The 21,857-nt window shown below is 49.8% G+C and overlaps 1 long non-coding RNA gene across 1 annotated transcript; it reads right to left on the bottom strand.

Moving 5' to 3' along the window:
* Positions 1-1,086: 1,086 nt before the first annotated feature.
* Positions 1,087-20,359, bottom strand: LOC136786360 (uncharacterized). Its single transcript, XR_010824865.1, has 3 exons — positions 17,125-20,359; positions 7,965-8,069; positions 1,087-1,166 (listed from the first exon to the last, which is right to left on the bottom strand). It is a non-coding gene; the product is annotated as an uncharacterized lncRNA (long non-coding RNA).
* Positions 20,360-21,857: the final 1,498 nt, after the last annotated feature.

Below are 21,857 nucleotides of genomic sequence, written 5' to 3'. Positions count from 1 at the left end.
CCTGGGGCCGGGGAGCAGAGCTGCGCATCTGCTGCAGATGCACTGGCTGAGCGCAGCCCCCAGCAGCAGCAACTTTCCTTTCTGCTGCTTCTGAGCAGCGTTTGGTACTGCCCCGCACTGCTTGGAGAAGCACGGTTTCCTTCCTTCTGCAGAGGCAGACCACAGAGATGTAACACTCTTAACTCCTTCCAGTGCTGAGACGAGGAGGTGTTGATGCTGGTCCGCAAAGAGCTCTACAAATGTTAAAAATGTATTTCAGCCTCCCACATTCAGGATTAGTTCAGTCTGGAAGAGACACAGGAACGGGCAAAGGAAGGGAATGGGGAGCGCATCATGACTGAGGAGCTGTTGGTTTGCTCTGCCTAGCTATGCACGAGAGCCACTGAAGGCTATAAATATTGCAGGGGCGAGGATTTGGGGAGAAATAAAAACATTTCCAGGTTGCGCAAGGATGCATAGGCACAAGCTTGACACAAGCGCGAAGAGGATAGTCAGAGGACTGAAAGGGGCCATTGATCAATCTTCTCATCGAGCAGGGAGAGCAAGAAAATCATTTTGAGATGAAGTGGCATAAATGAGTAAAATCACTTCAAAAAGGCTGCTTTCCCCTGGTATGACAATCCATCACCCTTCAGCTGGCTTAACTCCTACTGGAGCAGTCTATACGTGGTGCCGAGCACATAACGACCACACACGTGGTGCTGACCCGGAGGCTCTCCAGCAAACCCTTCGCAGGGTGAATTTTGCTCGGAGGAGCAGCCTGCACCGTCACCGCCCTGACACTGCACGCCAGTCGCACAGAGCCCGGCTCACAAAAATGGAGGCCACCATCCCTGCACACTCAGAAACCTGACAACTCCCGTTAGCTTTCAGTTAATTTCTTTGTAATTTTTTATTTTTTTAAATTTGCTCGGTTAGTTTTCTGTTAGGCTTTCAGTTACTCCTTAACGGGCCAACCCATTTTCTGCTCGTCAATTCAATTCGGTGTCCGACGAGGACGGGGATACTTCGGATGGCTCTTCCCAGTGAAATCATGTCAGCGGAGTCATATCGGAGCTCACATCTCGCTCGCGCAAGTCTTCCTCGGATTTTTTGGCGGAGGCGGCCAGAGGTGCGCCCGGGAACTCCCCGGGCCCCGGCGGCATCCCACCGCAGCTATCCCCTCGCTGCAGGAAAGGAAAGAAAGGTCAGCGCCGATCCTGCCATGAGATGAGCAGAGTGGTCACAGCGGTTTCAGTTCTGACTGGTTGCAAATGAGTCAGTGTGTTAGAGACCAACTGATCAGCGTACGTACATGAGCACACCACAAGTTCCATCCTCCTTTCTGATTTTATCAGCTTTTTTTTTTTTTTTTCCATCCTGGCTGCAATCTAAGAACACATTTGCCTGTCATTAGCTGCTATAAAAAGAATAAAGAGAACAAGGTGGGGTTCCAACGCAGCAGTTCTGTTTTTTTTCCAGCGGTAAAAGTCCATACTGCCTACTCCTTTCCCTTCTGCTCTTCCTACAGAGATTCTCATTTCTTCAGCCAGCTGTGAGAAAAAAACTAATTCGCTGGTGCTCACTGATAGGAAGTTTAGCCTCAGCCCTGATTCCCCCCGCCTCTTCCAAGGGATGAGATTTTTTTCCGCGTGATTTGAAACTGGCTGCGATGTACAGCACCAGAAAGTGCACTCGTCCACGCAATACCTGCGACCCGTTAGGCCCCTTTAAAGCACTCCTTACTCTGCTTTCTCTCCCCGGCCTCAGCAGGGCCAGGGATGCGCGGAGCCCTGGGCCACCCGCTCTCTAGGAAGGGAACAGACGGGGGCGAGGGTCTGAGCCCCGGGGGCAGTTCTGGTTTCCACTGAGTGTGGTACTCAGGGGCCCAGGACGCTGTGCTCATCTTATCCCCAAATTCAATAAAATCAGAGGAACGGGGTTTTCTTTAAGAAACCAGATAAGAACAGTGGGGACAGGTGTTCCCCCCTGTGCACCTGCAATTGGACTGAATTGATGCTCGTTCACTGACAGCACAAGGCACAGCTGGCCTTCCTCCGGTCACCACCGCAATAACGCACGGTGGCCCGGCCTCAGCTCTGGGGTAAGACTGCTCTGCTGACTGCAGGGAAAGCCGGGAACATCGGGGGGAGTCCGGCAAGGCAGGAAAACTGCCACGATCCCTGTGCCAGCAGAGGCAGGGCGTGCGGGAGGGGAGCAGAGTCTGCTCCGCACCACGCCTCTGCCTCCAGAAGGGCTCCTCCAGCTCCCGGCCGCGGGCTTGGCAGTGCTCTGCAGTGGGCAGCGGCAGGGACAACCGCTTGCTTTCCCCAGAAAACAACCAGCAAAATGACAGAAGGACCTGAAGCATCCAACCAAACACACGCTAAAAAAGTTGCCAGTTAGGTGGAAAAACTGCTGCGGGACTGACATGCAGGACCCGTGCGCCCTGAGCGGGGGCACGCAGTGCCGGGCACATCAACACGGGGTGACCCTCGCCCAAACCTCCTGTGGACAGGGCACAGGGAAGTGCCAGCCGGATGGATTCACATCCTCCGGAGAGCACCTGGCTCACAGAGCAGCCGCAGGGTCTCTGGAGGGCTCTCATTTTGTCATTTGGATGTGAGCGTGGCACCACTGGGTCAGCCACGGGTTCCTTAGGACAACGATACCGAACGAGGCAGAAGCATTTATTAAGGTAAAAGTGAAGATGAGCTATAACATCAAGGAGAGAAAATGTAAATGTGAAGATCTGGGTGGTGTCTAGGTAGCCCTGGTTTATCTGCTACTAATCCTTCTAGCATCATAAGGCTTTTCCAGTATCTGAAACCATATTAGCCTCAAACTTCTGAACTACATAGTGCCCACTGAATTACGGGGGATCTTTATTTTAGAAACATGTAGTTTCCCCCGTCAGATAAGAAAGTAACAACTTCCACTCTACAGGTGACTTCTCGCCTTCGGTTTGAGCATATTTGCGGTGAGCTATTAATCATTTCCTCGCACGGTGCACGTATAAAAGGAAGCCAGGAGCCAGCCGTCCCCAGCCAAGACGGGGAGCACGGCGCCTCACCACAATGCTGCCGCTGCTCTGCCTGGTGCTGAGCTGCTGGGCGCTGGGTGCCTCGGTCCCCGTGCCGCCGGCCACGGGGCCAGCCTGCGTTGCCAGCTCCCTCCTGCTGGAAACCATCAGCAACGTTGAGAAGCTACAGGTTACCTCCGTTCCGCTTGCTTTTCGCCGCACGGCCGGCTTTTTGTTCTGGTAGCGCATCTGCTAATGTGGTTTTTATCAATCTCTTGCAGGGCAACAGAGAAATCTCGCCTCCGGTAAGATTGCTTTTCGGCTCACGTTGCAGTGCCGGTCGCTGGTGGTGTGGCTTGTGTGCTTTTTGAGACAGAAGGGGGATCCGGTGGTTGTCAAAGCCCATCCTTTGGCAGGCTCTTCTGCCATCAAAAGAGGCGTCCCGCTGGGTTACGTCATTTCATGTAATCAGCATTTCAGCTCCATTAGTGGGATGCTTCTTGCACCAGTGATACAGTAAAGAAAGAGCAGGAATGACCGAGGTTTGTTATTGCAGAACAACATAACTCCCAGGGAGGAGTGGGAAGGGAGCGCCATCACCTATCTGGAGGAATTTATTAAAGTCCTGGAAAGCCGCAGAGAGACGCCGATGGAGAGACAAATTGCTCAGGAACTGCGGAGCATCCACGCTGCCGGGAAGACATGCTACGGGCGGATGGTACGCTTGGGATGGACTTTCTGCTCACTGTTTTATGGTGCTTAGATTACTGTAAAAGATATCCCAGTGTTTGTCCAAGTTGCAGTGAAATGTGTGCATGGTTAAAGCATGCAGCTGCCTCCAGGTTCGGTGCTTTCATGGACTTAAAATTATTTTTTCAAAAAGTATTTAAAAAAACTACAGTCAAGAAACAAAATGCATCTTGTGTGCCCAAATTATGTTTCTTAAACTCTTCTTCCTCTCTTTTCCCCCCAGGAACATGAGTGGGAGCCAGAAGAAAAGGACTTTTACAGTAATTTGGAATATTTATTGAGGTTCCTGAACCACTATGGCCACTAGGAGAAACCAGCACAGTCTTCAAAGAGGATTGAAGTGCCCCTGGTCCAGCCTGGTGGGAGACCCCAGCTTTGCGTGTCCTCGTTTGAGTATCCTCACTCTAGTGAGCAAGGCTACTGGGAGCCGTTATTTATTCCTGTATCTATTCATATTTATTTATTCTATTTATTTGCAGAAATGTCCCGTTATTTATTTTTGTAATGCAGAAATGCAATAATTATTTAACTCAGGAAACCCTTATTTATTGGTGTGTGCGGAGGGCTCCGTGGGCACCGCCTCCTTTCCCTCGCACCTTTATTTCTTTTGCACCTTTCCCAGCTGCATCCGAGTGCTCTCGGAGCCGTCTGGCCCCAGCAGACCCTCACGAAGTTGGATTTCCACCTCCAGGCTCAGCCCCTCTCGCCTTGTGAACACAAAGGTGATTTCTGCTGAGTCTTGTGAGGATGGTATAAGCTGCCGAAGGGAAGCCCGATGTTTCCAGATGCCTTCAGTGCGGTTTTGCATCTTTTTAGAAGAGTCTATGGTAATAGTCAGGGGAGAGTCTTGTGCAAGGATGCAACTTTTACTCCTTAAATTATGCTAAAGTGTTTATCTTAACCAAAGTGAGGAACATTACTGTTACCAAGGCAGTGACAATCGCTTTAAAATGTAAAAAAATGAGAGGTGCAAATTGTGGAGATATGGCTGTTTGAACAGACCTGTGTGCTGCCAAGACAGCACGCAGTTAAAAAATTGGGAAATTTTTATGCAGAACTCTATGAATGTAATCGAACTCTAAGAGAATCTATGCAAAATAAAACTCTTGCACAACTGTGTAACTATCATCATTTCATTTGTGATGTTTTATGGTGATTTAAGGAAGATTCAGTCCAAACATGTTAGACTGGTCTGATCGGGGTCTTCTAATGGTGAGGTTCTGGCAGTTTCGGGAGGGTATTATACCCAAAACTACACAGAAACTGTAGAGATGATTAATTGCTCTGTGTAGCAGCTTACGAGGAGGTCCAGACACCACGTAACACCACTTTTGTTTTCAAATCAGGGTAAACGTAGCGCCTAAATAGTGGGTCGTGGTTTTGGTTCTTCCTTCCTTTGCTCTCACTTCGTGGCAGACAGCTCACTGCAGCACCTCGCCTTTCCCCTCCGGTGGATATTCCGATCGCAGGGAGATTCGCCCACGCAGAAGGAAGCGAAGGGGCAGCGCAGACCTCGTTTGGGGCAGGGTGGGAAGGGAGGCACAGCACCAGCCCGCGGCTGTGCCCGCATCCCCAGGCAGCCTTCCCCTCCGAGGGGATTCTCCGGCTGGAATTTCACGATCCTGGCCCGTCATCACCACCTGCTTCTGCAGGTTTCGCCGTGCACCTGGAAGAAAGTTCCCCTAGGAGCCCTGATTCACAGAGGATTTAGCCCACAGCAGCGACTGTAGGAGCCGTGCTGTGCCTGCGGGATCCCCGATCCCATGCAGACCTCAGCAAAGGGCAGGTTGGAGGGGCAGGGGAGTCCCCGCCAGAACCCGCAGCAGTCACTTAAGGGAGCTGACATGTTTGAGGAATTAGCTAGTATTTTTAATAACACCTGGAGAGAAGTTCCTTCGGGGCTGGGGAAGGGCAGACACGGTATTCATTGTGTGAACAGGGTGAAAACAGTAGGTTCAGTCATCATCACCCTGCCTCCCCCAAATATTTAAGGATAAATCATTAACCAGTACCCACAAAAATCCTGTATGCTTAGAAAAAGAGGCTCAAGGTGTCAGTGGCTTTACAGCCTGTGAGGGGGAGTCAGACAGCGGGTATATGGGTGTATGGGATGGTGCCCAAGAGCAGCCCCGGGGGGACTTGTCCCCCAGCCCCAGTTTAGGCGTGCAGCCGGCTGAGGAGCCGGACAGGCTGCACGCTCTGCGTGGCCGGCTCACAGCCCAGCACCTCGCTGTTTGCTGGGGTGCTGTCTTCAGGGAGCAGCCAAATGCACCGGGGCTAAACGAGGAATAAATCTTAGCAGCGGTGCCGTGGGAGAGGCTGGGGGGGGGGAGATCACAGACTACATAAGCATTAGCAAAGACACCGGGTTGCAAAAAGGCGATCTGATTTTTACAATTGGGTGCAAAGAGCCATGGTTGCAAAAAGATGTTTTTTACAATTGCATGCAAAAAAATATATATATAATATTTCCAGCCTTCCAGGGAGGGAGAGGCTGCTCCGAGAGGGGCCAGCACCCCGCGGGATGCGGGGGGGGACACGGCCAAGAGCTCAGCCTGTTCCCCAGCCTTTGCACGGGCTCGCACTCACCTGCGATAAAGCCGCGGCCCCGGGGGCTCCGGGCGGTGCTGGGGCTGGCGGGGGGCCCCGAACCCGGCCCCCCCCCCCCCTTCGGGCGGCTCCTTCCTTGCCCCCGGCCGCCCCTAGGGGGCAGCCCCGGCCAGGCGGCCCGGCGCGGGGGGGCGGCTCCGGGCCGGGCTGGGACACCCCCCGCGGGACAAAACGGGGGTGGGCTCCCTGCCTGCAGCCCCGGGAGATGCTGAGCCTCACGTCGGAGAAAAGGAGATACTGGTTTCACTGGTTTTACGTGCCGGTTTAGCGCGTTTAAACGTTGCTTTCCTTGACTCACTTTAACCACCTCTACGTGCTGTTGGACAAGAGCCTGCCGGTCCCAAAGGCTCCCTGGTGTCCCACCAGCACCACTGGGGAGCGAGGGGCCTGGACACCAGGGAGCCGTTGCACGAGCAGTTCAATCCTAAAAGCTTACATTTTAAGAGAATGAATCAGGGTCTTTGTTAGAGAGGGGAAGCCAAGCAGGACTGGGCAGCGCAGCTCTGGCGATTGTCCCCCAGGTGGGTGTTTGTACAAGAGCCTTCCACACAGTGCTGGAAGCGGGGGACGGCCTGCTCTGCAAACCAGGCACCTTAAGCGAGCGGCGAAGCAACGGGGACAAAGGTAACACGCAGGTGCGTGTTTATAGTAGGGGCACTGCAAAACGTCCCGACAAAGGACTCGAAACACCACCCTGTCCCAAACTTTCGTATTGCATTCATAGGACTTCAAAATGAAACGTGTGCCTCGCCCAACAGAAAAGTTTTGCCTAATGAAACCCGGTAAAACCAACCTGCCACTTCTGCACATCATCAGGCACTTTACGTGAAATACCATCTCTGAAAATCAAACAGATTTAGAGAAGAAACTGGAACATGTGGGAAATATTTGGGCCAGACCTTCAGCTGGCACAGGCTGATGCGGATATTTGCAAAGCTCTGGGCTGATGCGCTGCAGCTGAGAGCCTGGCTCCTTGCTAACCCCGTCCAAGCAGCACTTGCCAAGCCTATTTCTTTCTGGCATTGTCAAATGCCTTCCTTGCAGCTTTCTGCTGAAGTCAGAGCTGCTAACAAGCAAACAAGAAGGTGGGGCAGCACGAGCCGCGCGGTGTCCCCAGGCAGACGCAGACTACCAGACCACCAGGTACGCTTGGCCCAAAATCTGGTGGTTAATAATTTCACTTTTCACACTGCTTCCTGACGGCCAGAAGTGATTCCTCACCGAGACCTCCCTCGGGTGATACTTCTTGTATGAACCATATTCATTGCAACCCATCATGGAACAATTAGATTTATTTTTTTTTGTTTATTTTTTTTACTTTAGAGTCGCATTATCTCAGTGTTATCTAAGCCCTGCTTCTGCAATTGCTCTCATGATATTGCTCCTCAAACACCAAGTTATCTGGAAGTGCCCTCTCTCATGTGGTTACCCCACCCTTAGCTGGCTGTGCTGAGGAGCCGCAGCCCACAGGGGAGCGGGGAGAGCTCGTCCCCCTCCTGCTGCATCCCACCCCAAGCGCCCCTGGGCGGGTGCCTGTGGTGTTCCGCTTGGGTTTTGGTCCCTTTCCCCCCCCTCGCTCACATATTCACATAAAAACAAGCACCTCACTGCTCCTGCGAAGGGCCCAAGTGCGATGAGAGAAGCGATGAAGGTTTCCCCCAGAACGATAAGCTGCAGTTGACAGCTGAGAATGAAGATTTATGCGGCACTGTCAAAAAAAATTAATGACGTCAGGATAAGGTCCAGTCATCACTCTTAGTAATTATGATGAACAAACCACCTTCTGCTTTGTTGTCAGGTCACAGAAAAGATATTTCCCACAGAAAATGTTTTGCAAGGCAGTGCTGTACATCAGTGTGCACCCTTGCTCCCACACTCCCGACAGGGTCATGCTGAGAGATGCAGGGATCACCTCGCTCCTGTGGGCTCCATCCTCAGCAGATGCTAACCACGGGGGCACTGAAAGAAGTAAGCTGCAGTAATTCACGGCAATATAGGACGCAGTCTCCTCCGACAAGAAACGATGGTCTTTATGGCTGTGTTACTCCAGCTTCCTCAGACGTTAGTAAGTTTTACACTAACTTGCACATCGTTAGTGCCCTTGCACGTCATTAGTGCCCTTGTACATCGCTCTTCCTTGCATGGAAACGTTGCCCTGGAGTTAGAGCCTTTAGGAAGTTTGCTGGAACACTAATCATAAATGCTTCTCAAATGAGATATGTCGCTAATTCGACAGCTCAAGTTGTTGTCTATTTCCTATTTTATTGATTCATAACTGAGATAAGATAGTAATCACATCCTGCCCTTAACTAAGCTTCTCTATATAAGTGAGCTTAGCATCTGCCAAGGGAGAGGAGCTTGAACTCGAGGCACATTTCAGACCAAACTTGAGCTCCCAGATACAACACCTTTAAAATGTATTTTTACATGGTCTTGTTACTACTCAGCTGTAGGGCATCCAGTTACTTTATTCCTCCGAAGGCAATGCCATTTCTGCAGAAGATCAATAAAACTTCAATAATTGAGGAAATAATTTGCTTACTGGATGCTGAAAAAACATCTTTAAATGTAAATCATTTTCTGCTTCCCCCACACCAGGCTTGCTTTTTGAGATGATTTAAAATTCGTAACACACTGATTTCTGTCTTTTTCAGGGATATCTCACCACGCCGACTAGCTTAAAGGTAAGAAGCTGCTGTTTCTTATTCTGTTATTTTCAGTTGGAATCTCCAAAGAGACTCATGGATTATAAGCTTAAAGTATAACCGCTGAGCGGAGAGGTCTGAGGACATTTAAAGGCAACATGTAAAATAGCAGCTAAGAGAGGGATTGCTGGGCTGGCAAAGAGCCGTGGTTCTGGGAGCCGTGAGGGAATGGGAAGGGGGATCTGAACCCAAAAATTTGTTCTAAGAGGGGCACAGAGCCGCCGTTGATGGGAAGAGCCCCGGCTGGCTCAGGGGACAGCCTTTCCTCTTCAAGTCAGCAGCTCTCCTCTTGCTTTCTGAACACACCACGTCCTATTTTTAAAAGATTGCTTGAATGTGGCTAGTCCTAACTGCTCTCAGTTACAAATGGTATGCCTTTCCTCAGTTTTCTAAGTTCTTTGTAATGCTTTTCAGGAGAAATTTCTGTTGATGTTTGTAAGATCTGTTCACTAACTGATGCAATACAAGGGAAAATGCTCAAAACAGCTATCTGTAAACATCCTATATCTAAGGAAAACAAACAAACAAAAAACTCTCTCTGATTTCAATGGAATTGGATCAAATTTGAAATGTTGTCAAATTCACCACTAGCAGAAACTGGAGCACTTTTATTGCAAAGTTTGTGGTTGTAATAGTTACGAATACTGCACATATAATATGACTTCTTAAAAAGGTACGAAAAAGAAATCAGATAGAATAAGTTAAGATTTCCAGAGAAAATTATAGTTGATTTATTTAATATGGTTTATTAACTGTTCCTTTCTTCTTCTTTCTGTAAACTAGAACACCATTTACTCTCCCTTTTTCTCCTAGAGCAAAAACTGTGCACACCGGAACATCGACAAGTTCATTCACGAGCTAAACAGACTGAACATATCTGTGTGTATGACCATAGTTCAAAGAGATATGAGCGAGCTTGAAAAAATCTGTTCAATTCTGAAGGTAAGCTTTCGCTATTTATTTGATTTTAGTTTCAAACATTTTCCTGCAGTTATCAGTTTATCCAGGTTGGGGATTTATCCACTTGGGGATTTTTTTCAACGTCTCGTTAGTTCTCTTGGACACTTGCAAAGCAATCCCAGCCACTGCAAACAGCGGATCTTTCCCAGCCAGGCAAGGCTGCCGCAGCCCTTGGATTGCACCAGTTTTCACATATGATGGCGGATAAGGCCTTTAGTTAAGTCTATGGATATGCTGAGAAGACATTGCCACCAACGTTCCCCAAAAGTTACTTCCCCTGAAGGAATTAGAGAGAATTAGCGGAAGTTTTTCAGTAACATGTCACCTGTCACATAATTTCTTGCTCACTTTTTGGTAAACTCTAACTCAATATTTTGAGGTCTGGTAGCCAAGAAATTGTTCTTCCTTTTTAATTTTGGACCAGCTGTAGCTCCATGGAAGGATATCAAGGTTTGTCTATCACGCACAAACTCATTCTTATACAGATAATATTAATATTTAGACCTGCAGTAATGATGATGATTTATTAGGTGCAAAAAGAGAGAAAGACAGAGAAAATAAGGTGATGGAAAATAGATTTCACATGTGTTCTCAAAGTGGCTGTAATTGCTGACCTGAAACAGAGCCACAGGCTTCTTTTTGGAAGAAAAACAGATATGCATCAGTTTGCTTAATGCCTGCAAGTTGCAGATGAAACCGATACCCAGATGCTGAACTCCACACTGCTGCAGCTGAAACCTCTGTGGTAAGAACAAGCAGGCTGGGATGCTGCTGGGACCACACAGCGCATCCTGGGCTCCCTTTGTGTCTCCAGGATTTGGATATTATAAGGGAAATTGGATATTACGGGTGAAATGCTCTGACCTGTCTTAAATCTGCAAGGTGAAATTATCTGAGGCCAGTGAACGACAGCTGGCCTGCTTCTAGCTCTGTACCAGGGAGTTGGGGAGGTCCTGGAGAACGTGCAGCATTTGGGTGGAACTGTTCCGTAACTCTTGTATCAACCAGCATCTACTCTTTTTCCTTAGAAAAAAACAAACCATGAAAATGACTGCGCAGATATGGAAGCAGATTTCTCAAAATTTAAATGTAATATGAAAGAATTCTTGCAATGGGTCAACGAGGCGGTCAATTGCACCAGCACTGTGAGAAACGAGGTGGATCTGTACACCAAGAACTGCACCTGCCCTCGCCTGCGGAGGTACCGCAAGGGGTGGCCCGAGGAGAGGGTCCCCTGGGCAGCGCTGGGGCCAGCTGGGGATGGGGAGCAAGAGATGCCTCTTACAAACTAGAATCCATAGTAAGTGTTAATGCGAGTGGGTGATTTTAAATTGTACATAGCAATAAAAACCTTTCATGCCAAGCTCAGCCCAGTGTCGTCATTTGTATCATTCGGTCACCAAACATGCAATTGAGTTGTGTCACCAGGGATGCAGAGAAAGGCATGAGGCTCGTGGGTTTCGGCACGTAGGGACAGAAGAAGTGTTCACACGCTTTAGCCAGGGCTGGGAAGCGATCCCACAGCGGGTGTGGGGGGTTCGGGTCTGTGGTGCCCAGCGGGGATTGATGGGACCCAGCACAGCCCCGCAGGGCAGTCCCGCGGAGAGCGGGGGCTTTGCAAACTCATCCAGGGGGTGCCCAGGAGGGAAGGGACACGGCACCCGGTACGGACACAACCTGCTAGACCTCACCCAGCACTGAAGTAATCACTTTTAATTGTTCTTTACAATACGCTTTAACGTGAATCTGACCAGATACGTGTAGCGGCTTCATGTGTCATCTGCATACCGAATAGATTTTGCTTAGGATTTTTCACATCTCTTCAGTATGCAGCGTTCATACGGTTTATGACTAGATCCAGAACTGTGATGACTCACATGCTTTGGAAAGACAGAGCATGATATCCCATGCATGAGTCCTTGCATAGCTCTGCGTAACTCAGTACAAATCAGGTGCCAGATGCTGTTTTTCTGACAGAGATATTTGTTTCTCTGCCGATAGCAAAGTCTTAGGAAGAGACATAAAACAGAATTTTAAACAATAAAATAAAATGCAGGCTACCTAGGCTCAAACAAGTGGCAAGGAGCAGTTCTGCTCGCAGCAGTATCAGCGCTCCCTGACTGCAATACCAATGGGAAGACACCAGACAGAAGAGGCTGTGAATGGCATCGGTCTCTCGAAGGCTGCTTGCCTGATGCCTCTGTTCCTGAGCACACAGGCAGCACTGAACCAGTGCGAACTGCAGACACCAGAGCTTAAGGGTTTTGTCCTCAAGACTTGAGGAACACGGGGAACCCAGACTGCTGACATCTCTAAATCTGGGTAGAAACGCAGTTTGCCATGACAACGAGCCAAAAGACAACTGGCACGTACCGTAGAGGAGCTAGCTGGCATCAGTTAATAACCCGCAGCTCTTCTAACAAAAGGCTGAGGTAGGATTCAGAATTACTGCGACAAAACGTGACTGAGTCACTGAATGGTCTTCTAACCCAGAAACAGTGCAAATACCTGTTGGCTAGGTAAAGCTTATCTTGGTGCTTAGACGTTTGCTGCCATCGAACATGCTTCACCCCTCTGGCACTCATGGCCTACCCAGCTTCTATGAGTTTTGGACAAGGATATGTGTTCAAGTCACTAACAATGATGGAAATGACTCATAATGGAAGTAGGATTTATCACACATGTAAAAATATAGAAAATTCATATGCAGACACAAACCAGAAGGTTTACACCATTTCCCATAAAGCCTTAATCACTAACCAGTATCTAGTCTAGAGGGGGATGTCAGAACTGATTTTTGTAGCTTACTGAGTGATGGTGAGAAGGACAGACACAGCGTGTATTGTACACGGACAGAGAACCTGTTGAATTGCCAGGCTTCATTCCAAACATAAGTATTTTTCTAGTGTGCTTGGAAAACCTCGAACCATCAGGCATCTCCAGGTTAAAATGTTTGGGATGGGATTGGAGGGTCTCAGTTTAGCTGTCTGCATCCTTCTGCATCCAATGCAAGATGAGCACTTTGGGAACACCCACATCACAGTGATGTTTGGAAGCTGAAATTGAACTGTACATTGACAATAACTGTTAAAAAAAAAAAAAAAAGCAATTGAAGAGCACTTAGTTTAGCTTCACAAACCCTAGAGATGAAATAAATATTCCTGTCCAACACCATGAGAAAAAACAGAATGAATCCTCAAAAGCGCCTGGAGCCAGTCTGTTCAAATACTTTTCACTGGTTCATACCCATTTCACACTCAGTGATCCATATTAGCAGAATCTGTTGGCATTAATTTCCAAGTCCTTTTCTAAGAATCACAAACCTGACAGAAACACAGACAGTGTGCACCAGTCAATGTATGAACCATGGATGACAGAAGAAACTTGTTTTTATCAGTAAGACATTTATTCTGGGGGAGTCCACGATTTTAAGGAGTTCATAGTGGAGACCGTAAATTTATTATCTCCTATGGTCAGGTTTGCTGAGCTAGGTCTGGGTTTTTCCTCAGAGCACCCAGCCTGCCCCAGCAGCTCCTCCAAGACATTAGTTTTAACTTAATTTAATTTAATTTTCAAAATTCTGGACATGGTGCTTGGGCTTACCTCTGAAACGATAGTATTATGATATTCCATTGACCTTATCAGAAAGTCCCATAGCATCCCCAGCATGACTCATTTTTGTTTTAAGTTTGTAAAGAGGTAAAACCACAGGCACCCACTGCCCACTCATAGCTCGAACTCATTATCTCTGTACAGATATTTACTTCTCAATGCATACACCTGCAGCCCCTGCACCAAGAAAGGGAAAACAAGCCAGAATTAAACCTTAACCATTTATATTGGGTACGTAGCAGCAGTTCCTTCTTTATGGAAGCATTTGTTCTGCCTTGCATGATGCACGTGGGTGCTTCCTGCACGCAAACCTTCCCATCCACCAGGGTCTGACACAGCCTAGGGTAGCTCTAGCTCATGACAGTCAGTATTTGACTTCTTCCCCCATGAACAAGAGTGATTTGTATAGTGGAAATGACTACTTCTTTGTGAGAACTGGGCCTTGCTTTGCTCGTAGACCATCCAAGCTGCAAAGCACAGAAAAGCTCCGTGACTCCGGATAGGGAAAGCAGTGAAATCCCAGCTCATTACTCAAGGACAACACTCAGCGACTTAACCTCAACTTGCAAACTAATAAAATTTCATTCAGAATTGCAGAGGAGAAATTTAAGGTGACCTACCCCGTAATTTGCAGTAGTTTCACATTCTGTTTCAGCACCACCTTATTTCCAGAGAAATTCTGTGTGTGATTTCCAGATCACACGTGGGAAGTGTGTGTCATCCGAATTTTCCCGTTCATCTTATTCATCAGTCACCTGGACAATGGGACGGAGTGGCTGACACCCCAGGGGGCTGTGCTGCCGTTCAGAGGGACCTGCACAGGCTGGAGGGTTGGGCCGAGAGGGACCTCATGAAGTTGGACCAGGGCAAGTGCAAAGGCCGGGCTGCTCTCCCCTCTCACCCCTGCTGTGGCAGGTGTTGGGACACGCAGGTTTGGGAGATCCCCAAGGACGGAGGCTCCACCACCTTTCTGGGCATCCCGTGCACTTTTTATCCCTGTTCAGCACTTTTATCCCAGTAGTTCCTGTCCTACCCCAGCTCCTGCCTTGCATTATCAACCCCTACAAGCAGTGCACGACAGCAGCTGAAACACGTAACACTCATGAAGCACTGCAGAGAGCTCTCACATCCCTCCCAGGAACTTTAAGTGGAAAGAAGTAATACTGCAAGTTTCTGTTCCAACAGATGAATCAGACTTCTGGTGCAAATTATACGAGCAGCCCAGCCCTCCCTTCCTGCTGTCCCTACACTTGCTCTGGGCACCCCACATCACCATCTCACAGTGGTCAGCCGAGAGCGGAGCAAACAGCAAACCGAAGGGACTCAGACCCGGCATTTGCGTAGACGCACAAACCATGGGATTTAGCAGGAAAACTGGGCCTTCGTTTTCTTTCTCATGTCATCTAAAACCCATTAGATAGAACTATAACCGAGGAGGACTTTCACTGAGGCTGCCTGTGGTTCGCACCCACTGAGCAGGGCTGGCCTCACACTTGGGGTGAGGGAAAGGTCCCTGGGGACAGAGATGGCCCCAGCCTCCGGCCAGCCACAAACCCTCAAGATCAGGGCCGTGCCCGGCATCCCACAGGCTTCTACAGGGTAAAAGAACCAAGAAGCATTTAACCAAGCAAAAAATTAATTCTGCCCCACCGCGCCGCGTCTGGATTTAACGTCTTAATTGGAGAATGTATCCCATAATAAAACAACCAAAGCTGGGCAGAGATGCTAAAAACGAAGACTCTGATGCAGGTTGCTCTTAAGGTCACTGATTCTATGGAAAAATGAAGAGGCCTGTTTTAGAATGATTGTCAAAACCATTTACCACCGTGGCCATCTGAAAGTACCTGCTGAAGTGATGGTAGGGAGAAGACTTGCACACACCTAACCCACGGGATTTTACCCAAAGGCACAGCCAGACACCTTCAGCACTGAAATTATTTCTTCTTTCCCATGACTTTATCAAAGAGTGAGGAAACAGGACAGACACTGAGGTTAAAGTACCTATTTATCACAGCTGAAATATTTTAAGCTTTTTTTTTCCCCTTTAAAGATAGAGCTGTTAGCCACATCCTTGAGTCATGAATGCAATGAGCTGCAGTGGGCAACGAGCATGTTCTTATTAAAAGGCACCATACCTTTCTCTAACAATAGCAATAGTAACCACCATACAGAACGGAAAAATCATTAAAAAATACCTTACTAAAAAAAAAAAGTCAAGGGCAGAAATGTCAAGCATTAAATCATTTGTCTGCGTTAACGCTCCATCAGTAATCCGCAGACTAGAACCATGGCTGCCATTGGCAGTAACCACGTGCGAAAGGTATAAAAGAATTCATTTTCAGAAGACTTGGGCTCTGCAGAAACCCCGCCTAATTCCGCTCAGAAACAATCCTGAAATCGCCCCATTTCTCCATATCCAATTTCCTAAGTTATTTGAATCTTCATCCAGACTTTGAGGCTTTTCAAGCACAACGCTCTGAGTATTCTCAAAGGCGATGGAAAAAAATAAAAAAAAAATAATAAAAAAAAATCTGGATCTAATGTTCTTGGCAGCAGCACAATCTTAATTCTAACAACTTCCATAAGTGCTGGGCTCTCGTGTCCTGAAGCATATTTGATCTGTGATACGCTTCGCATGCGAGGTTTTTAACGTTTTATAGCTCGTTATGAACGTTTCTTCCCCGCCCTCACGACGGGGCCTGAATGCTCCGTGCAGGACAGCGCCCAGCAGGGCCCTCCCCGCCTGTGGGGCCTGGCCGGGCGCACAGACGGAGCAGAGGGGTGGGAGCGTCCTGTCCCTGCCTCCCTCCCCCTCGGCTCTCTGTGAAAATGCCACCCCTGTCACCTCCCGGCCGCTCTCCTGGGGACACACGAGGCGTCCCAGCGGATCAGCGGTGCTCAGCCCCAGCCCACACCTGTGGGTGCTGCACACCTGCATCCCCTCCGTAAATCCAGGCAGCGTGCTCTTGGCAAAGCCACCGTCCCCCTGCGATTTCACTGTGTAAAACCAGTGGTTCTTCCTCAGCTTAAACGCTGCCTTCCAAAAATCGCGTATTTCAACTGAACGGTGAAAAAACCTCGTGGCTGGTGCAAATCGCATCCCCACCGGCCAGAAGGAAGGCCGCCTCAATGCCCCTGGCAATCTCCGAGTGGTGTAGTGGAAATACACTTACCTGTTGGCTTTGCTTTGGTGACAAGGTGCTACATGGAGCAGTCACTTACAGTCTAGGCTGAGAGGCGTTTACAAAGTATTTTAGCTTTTGAGAAGTTATAAAGGAAGGCTTATTAGCTAGAAAATAGAAAAGAGAGAGGTGTGATGCAGCGAGAGAGAGACCTCCCTCTGATAAAAACCTGCGGTGAGGCTGCGGTGGCAGAGCAGCAGGAGCTGAGAGCGCACGCAGTGGTCATTGCCTTGCCTCAGCTTCCTGTGCAGTCCAGTCTTCCCTCCCAGAAAAGGCTCATAAAATGCAACAAAGATGAACTTACCGCAGTTTCCCAGCTGAATGCCATGCTGCAGCAGGGACCAGCAGCAGGACGTGGCCGTGCAGCGTCCCCACACCACGCCGCGGCCGGAGGGTCTCAGCGCGGCGCCTGCTCCCTGTCCCCGCGGGGCTGTCCCGTGCTGCCGGCTCTGCTCTGCGGGCTGGAAATCCAGCAGAAAGCAGAGTGCAGTTTCCAGAAGTTCGAGCGACTTCTTTGTTCTGTGATCTAGCCAGGACTCAAATCACTCATCGGAAACGTCCCTTGTCCCATTGTTACTCAGCCGAACCTCTCAGTTCTGCAGAACACGTCCTTACGAGGCCCCCTTCTGTTTCTGCAGCTCCCCAATAACGACAGCATTTCCTTATTTGAATTAAAATGCATTAAAATGCAATGTTAGGTATTAACTATTTGCACTGTGGCCATTACTTATATGGAAAGCTGTTCAAGTTACACTTGGTCGATATAATAATGCAACATCTCAGGAGTTTAGAAACAATCCACATCACATGAAAGGTTCTGCTCATGCCTGACACTCGCAGAAGTGGTGGCTGCTTCACCACAGAACACCTCTAGTGGAAGACACTGTTTAAAAAAGCATCATTGCCAGCTCCAAATGGTTTCTACAAGCACTGCTTCGCTGCCGGGGCAGATCTCTGTTACGACAACAAAAAATAGCTCTTGACAGTAAAATCCCACCTTCGTTGCCACCTCATTTTAATGGGATTTTGATACTGGCTTCTACATGCAAATCCCAGCCAGGCTCAGACATTGAGCTGCAGGCCTGCAACAAGCAGCTGGAAAAGAATGGGATCAATCCCTTGGGAATGAGCAGGGATTGCCCGCTGCCTCCACGGGAAGCCCCCAGCCAGACCCCCAGGTCCTCGCTGCCCGCGTATTCCAGGAACACAGGGACGCAGGTGAGCGATGCTGGTGGCTTCCAGGGGAAAACGTTGCTAAGAATGGAAGTCAGCAACGACTTGCCTTGATGTGCTGCACTCCCCATGTTTCGGGTGTGCGGGCACCGCAGGGTGACTCAGAGCAGCCCCAGGGCACAGGATCCCCACAAAGTATCTTTGGGTTAAAATAAGGGTTTGTACAGACCTTGTTCCCAAACACACTGAATCACCCGGGGCTTGAAGTGCACCAGTCCTGCCCCGTGCTGCCCCTTTCCCCCAGAGCCGCTCTCGATGCTGCTCAGCCACCCTCAGGAGGCTCCGGCTGCTGGGTGCTCGCTGCTCGCTGCTCCCAGAGCTGCCGTGCAAACAGCAGCAGCAGCAAGAATCAGCTCTCTCTCTTTTTCCTCTCCTCAGTGACCTTTCATTTGCAAAGGTCTCCTTGCCCTTCAGACGCTGGTCTTCTGCCAGCTCAGAGAAGAGCTCTGTGACTTCCCTTTGCATGAAGAACATCCGCAGGTTTTTCTTTCTCACACTTTGGGGGCAGTCGTTCCAACATCCCTCAAGCTCTGGGCATCTGGGGCCCTGCTCAGCCCAGCCCCTCCACGTGCAGCATTTGTCCTGGGGCCGGGGTGCAGCAGGGAGCAGGCGGTGCTGCCGGGCCCTCCACCTCTCGCAAGGCACGGTGGCAAAGGGGCTGCAAGGTCAGGATGGGGAGCCACGGGGTCCCTCTGCCCCCGGTTATAAAAGTGGCTGAAATAACTTGTACTTACCACGAGTAACAAGCCAAGGAGACGAGGGCACTTCTATTTTTCTGCCCCCCTCACAAGGACATCCCATCAGCTCACTGTGCAGCAGCGAAAACACGGACTCTGTTTTCAATTTCACTCGGGGTATTTTAACACGTACATTTTTTAATAAAAGCGTTTTAAATAAAGGCAAGCTGTTTTCGAGGAAACAACCCCTCCCTGTCGAGCACTCAATGCTCTTCCTCAGCCTTCTCGGGCTGTGGGCTGCAGCTGATGCCCGGCTCGCCCAGCTGGATGCCATCAGACCCGGCTCCCCCCGCGGCACCCTCAGCACCTGCCCACGACACTGCTGCTTGCAGGGGATGCTCGCTGCTGGGGACCCTGGCGAGCTGAAGCGGTTGAGGCAGCAGCAAAAAAATGGGTTTGTGTCCTTTCTGGCTGTTGTGGGTGTAGCCTCTCTGCTTTGTTTCTTTTTGGCACCAGAAAATGTTTGTGTCACTTTGCTTACAGAGGCTGCCCCCGTGCCCAGCACTTAACGTGTCTGTCCTCAAAGTTTGGCCTGGTGTGGTAGAAATGGAAAAGTGTTGCACGGGAAATAACCTGCAAAGAACCAACTACAAAGGAAGAGATCAGTGAATAATGACGTGAGAAAAATTAAAGCCAAATTGCAGACCAGTGCGACTTTACATTCAGAAAATACATGGGTCAAGTGTTTGACTAACCGGCAACGTTACCTACAGATTAACAGCCCAGGGCGTTTTTCTTACAACACCAGCATGGGTTTGAAAATCCTTATTTTGAGCACATAGATATCTTGGCCATCTCCTCAGAGACACATGAAGAGTTTGATCTTCCAAATGTGTAGGAGAAAGGTGGAACGGACACAGCACTGCCGAAGGAAGCCCGGGTGCTTTGCAGGGCTGAGCCCCAGAGCCTCCAGTGGGGAACAGAGCTGCTCAGCCCCTGAGCTTGGTTACAGAACCAACCCAACCGCAGCCCTGCTCTGCTCCGTGCACCTGGTCCTGGTGCTGAGCAGTGCTGAGCTCGCCCAGCCCAGCCGATGGGGCGGGAGATGCGGTTGCCTCTATCTGTGCATCGAGCCAGCGCTTCAAGAACACCCAGTCCCTGACAGTGGCTGCTCTGAACACCACCACCTCAAGTCAAGCAGGCTTTCTGAAGTATTTCCTAGAGACCAAACGCTTCCACAGCCATTTCCCCTGTTTTCAGTTCTCGCGATGATTTCTGTGTGAGCTCACGCTGGTGGAAACCAGGCAGCTGTCACCAACCTGCCGTGGAGCCGGAGAAAACGATGTGCTCACAGGCTGAGCAGCAGCACCGCTCACCACAGCCCCAGGTGTGACGCCTGGTCCGAAGGGAGAGAAGGCGCTCACAAGTCACCTGGGGCTCTGACAGCTTCAGCCTCGCCAGGAAGCGCTGGATCCGGCCCATCCTGGGGACGTGGTGCTCGCCGTGCTGCTGGAAGCTGCTGCAAGGCCCTGGGAGAGCCGAAGCCCAGGCTGGCAGCAGCAACAACTTGAACTACAGGAGCCAGGAGTGCTGCAGGGAGCGTAGCGCTTCAGGGTGTGCCAGCCCTGCTGCAGGCAGATGGGGCTTAGTTTTTTTGTTTTTGTTTTTGTTTTTGTTTTTGTTTTTTTAATCGAATCTCCCAGCTCGGCGTAAGGCAGACTTCTGACTTTGTGAACTCAGAGCTGCTGTTTCTGAAACACATCAAACAAAGTGCAACCGCAGCCATGGCCGTGCACTGACAGGAGATGAGCATCAAGTGAAGGGAAAGAGGCACTGATTGCAAAGATGATTTGTAAGCAGCTTCTGGTCTGTGTGAAGCTACGAGCTTGTGGTTTCCCAGGTATGAGCTAAAAATGGCTTTTAATCATTAGAGCATTTCCTCCCAACTGTTCTCTAATTCTTTTATTGACTGACATTTCAGAACAAAGGCAAACCTTCATCATGCAAACACCCGTACACATCCCGGAGCTGCTCGTAGGCGTGGAAGGGTTTGTGGGACTAAAGCGGACAGAAGTGGCACAAGCATCCCCACAGCAGAGGTCCCACTGCTGAGGGCACTGCTGGGTGCTCGCCCTGCAGAGCAGCCACCCCCGGTGTCCAGGGAGCCCCTGATGAAAACATGGTGCAGCCCAAGTCCTGGTCCTGTGGCACCTAGGTCAGCATTTCTCCACCTCAGCAGCTGCACACTTCTGCAAGTGGGGCACACAAATACCCAGAAGGACGTCTCTTTTTGCCAGGACTGCATCTTGCAGCTTTTCCCTTCTGGTTCAGAGAAGGGGACTCCAAGCAAAGAGGTGGCAGTGCACAAAAGCAGCAAATCTTGATTTAGAAGTTTAAAAACTTACAGTCTTTATGTGCCCGTAATTTATTCTTATTGAAACAACACCTTGGGGATGAAATATGAGGTTTTGTGAAGCCACAAACCAAAAGGCCCCACTGGAATTTCTTCGCATACATTTTCAGCAGTGCAGAGGGAAGGCAAGCAAGAAAGGAAGTGCTGCTGCCAGGCCCCAGCTTTCACACAGCCCTGGTTTTATTTGCAGAGCTGGTGCAATAATTTAAACTTTTCGTCCCCCTCTGTGTTTGCAAGGTGCTGGCAGGTTCCTGGGCACACAGGGGGCAGCAGCGGCTGGGCTCCCCCCACGGAGCAGCGCTGTCCGGGCAGCTGCGCCGGCACAGGAGCCCCACCTGGGTCATCCTTCTTGTTTTCACTTGCTTGGGAAGGTGCAACAGCTAGGACATTTACTCATCTTATGTTTCTTTGCATATTAAAAAAAAAGGTTTAATAGTAAGAGCAGTGGCACGGGCACAGCTCTACGTGACAGAAGCAGGCCCAAGCACCCGCACACCCTGGCGCCCGATTCACTTTTGCTGCCAGCGGCCTCTGGGGTCAGGTCAGGACCAACAAGGATGGAAATACCACTCCAAACTAAGTCACCGGCTGCCCCCCGGGACACAGCTGACCCCCTGCTGTCCCATAGTGTGGGGCCGGAGCCCCCTCTGCTGCAGCCCCCAGCACCGGCGGCCCCGCTCCGTGCCCCAGCATGGTCCCGGCCTGCTGTTGTTT

This window comes from Anser cygnoides, chromosome 14, assembly GCF_040182565.1.
Source record: "Anser cygnoides isolate HZ-2024a breed goose chromosome 14, Taihu_goose_T2T_genome, whole genome shotgun sequence".
Lineage (NCBI taxonomy): Eukaryota > Metazoa > Chordata > Aves > Anseriformes > Anatidae > Anser > Anser cygnoides.
The sequence above is the reverse complement of the archived record's forward strand: the minus strand, read 5'-3'. Positions and strand labels throughout refer to the sequence as shown.